General features: G+C 39.2%; 1 non-coding gene across 1 annotated transcript; it reads right to left on the bottom strand.

Moving 5' to 3' along the window:
• Window positions 1–205: 205 nt before the first annotated feature.
• LOC143845292 (U6 spliceosomal RNA) lies at window positions 206–314 on the bottom strand. Its single transcript, XR_013234347.1, has one exon. It is a non-coding gene; the product is annotated as a U6 spliceosomal RNA (small nuclear RNA).
• Window positions 315–2,621: the final 2,307 nt, after the last annotated feature.

Below are 2,621 nucleotides of genomic sequence, written 5' to 3'. Positions count from 1 at the left end.
ATAACATGAATAGCTTCAATTGAGCTTTTTTGTGAATCTCGTTCTTGTCAGGATAGTTTCATGAGGCATTCTAGATATCCATGATCAAAACACTTAAATCCATAAATATGTTGTTTTTTAAAAATGAAACATGTTGATGATAGAAAAAGTAATTTTAAGGAAAATAAGTATCCAAGTGGCTAAAATTTCTTTTAAAAATTAATGTAAGAACACAGAAACTTAGATGATATGTTCATGTCATCCTTACACAGGGGCCACGCGAATCTTCTCTGTAGCATTCCGATTTTAGCAAAGTAAAATGCAAACGTGATTTCTACTTTTATTTATTGCGCATCCATCTGTATTTTCCCCTCCAGTTCTGATCAAGCTCTAATAATATTGCATTTGTAAAAAGTAATAACTGGCACCAGTTTTAATTTTCCTCCTGAAATAATGAATTAACTTTTTGGACCCATTTGCATTCAGGACAAAATCACAGAGTGGATTTTGGAACTCTGTTTTTACATTATCAAGTCAGGGCAGCATGCAGACTACCCGTAGGGGAATGGACTTCAAATGTTGGCCATACTCTTCTGTTGGGTGTGTCTCCCTATAGCCTTGCTTCTGTTTCCTCTTGGCTGCTGCTCCAGGTCAGACCTCCAACCTGCTCCTCTGTAGAGAACAATAGCATGGTTTCAAAAGTGCTTGTCCTATGCATCAGTGGTAGTCAACCTGTGGTCTTCCAGATGTCCATGGACTACAATTCCCATGAGCCTCTGACAGCGTTTGCTGTCAGGGGCTCATGGGAATTGTAGTCCATGGACATCTGGAGGACCTCAGGTTGACTACCCCTGCTATACATAGTTTAGTGAGATACTTATCTTTTGTACGCACCCCTTTTCCTTCAGACATTTTACAATTAGATAATCTGTTTCTGTTATGACTGATTCCAACTACTTTATGACTGTAACATGCTCATAAATAATCTTTTTTTTTTTTAAATCTAGCTTTGCTAATCCTGGGCATTGATCTGTTGGAATGTGACAGCTTTATTCTGCAGAGCTGCATGGAAAGTTGGACTCCATTCTTAAACACACATCCATATCCAAGCGCGGAAATATTAATTTTATGGCAAGCGGAAAAGAACAAAGAGATGCCATTGCTTGCAATGAGCCAGACAGTAATTTGTTCAGCATTTGATATATGATGATCATGTTCTATATGAAAGAGTGTCTGAAACAGCCCTACTAGCTGTGATTTGATTTCTAAATCTGTTTGACTGTTTCCAGCGAACGCTAGGAGAACACTTCCCTTCTTTTAAATTGTTAGCAAAGTTCCATTTGAATTTTTTTGGAAATATCAGCCTGTCCTTCTTGGCTGTTTCATTTAATGCTTCTCCTAATATTTGGTGGCAAAGCCTACCCATTCTATAAAATTCCCTAGAAATCTACTGTCAAGGCTTTTCTGCATTAAATGATTCTCTGCCTTATATGGCAAATTGGAAGCTTAAAAAAAAATTCTGGGTAGCATAAGCAGCTTGAGACTCCACACCAGAGAAGAGGGATGGTAGTGTCTAGGGGGGACTGGCTAAAACTATTTTGACTTCAGAGAAGGATACCCATTCAGTGAGAATAAAGGTACCTAGTGGAACACTGTAGCTTTAAGTTGGAAGCAGAAAGCCAAGGAGGAGACAATCCCACTGAATTGACGGAGAGCTGTTCAGTTAGACCAAGCATCTGATCTAGATAGTTTTGCAAATTACCTTTTCTCTCTGCATTTGAATGACCCTCAAAACTGTCAGTTAAACCTTTGATCTGTGTTCCTCTTGCCTTCTCATTGTCAGAATCCCAGGTCTTTGGCTTGCCTGCTGGTCTTCTGATCAGGAGCCTCTAATACTGTGCTGCAGCCCCATCTCTAGCAGGTGACTTTTCATTCTCTCCCCCAAATTAGGTTGTTTCTTTGGTAAGCCTATTCAATAGGTAGTTATGTTGAATGTTGCAGGAAACTGCCATTTTCTGTTCCTTGTTATCTTTGCCTGTCAAGCTATCAATCTTGTATTACATAGTCTAAATGCTCATACTAGGCCCAGAAACCTGTTGGCAGAGCTTCAATATGCACTGCTTCTTAAAGAATAAATAGCTTTACTGAAAATAGAAAACAACTTTGTAAAGAGAGAAAAGAGAGACAGTCCTGACAAACTGTTCTTCATCTGAAAGCAAACAGGGAGGAAGTATTTTCAAAGAAGCAGGAAATCTCCAGTTGACCTAATCAGGGCCCAGGAGGAGATTATTTGAAAAATACCAGGAAGTTCCTGTTCTAAATATGCTAACTATGCATCTCCTCCAATGCCCTCTGTTGAGAAAAGTTGAGAAAGTCCAAGGGTAGAGATCTTCATGGTCAGTCAATGCCCTGTACTCAAACCAAATGAAAGGATCAAGAAACTTATTGGCAGCAAGAACATGGGAGGTGAGCAGTTCCATTTTTCCCATCTGCCAAATATGTGGGCAGTTCTGGGAGGAACAGGAGAACATATAAATATAGATATTAGCTGTCATTCATAACAGAACTGCTCATATGAAGTTTTACTTAAATGGTCAGACTGCTTTCAACACATTATCCTGTAGCTGGGGAGTGTGCTGTTT

The sequence above is a fragment of the Paroedura picta genome, chromosome 9 (assembly GCF_049243985.1).
Source record: "Paroedura picta isolate Pp20150507F chromosome 9, Ppicta_v3.0, whole genome shotgun sequence".
Classification (NCBI taxonomy): Eukaryota; Metazoa; Chordata; class Lepidosauria; order Squamata; family Gekkonidae; genus Paroedura; species Paroedura picta.
The sequence above is the reverse complement of the archived record's forward strand: the minus strand, read 5'-3'. Positions and strand labels throughout refer to the sequence as shown.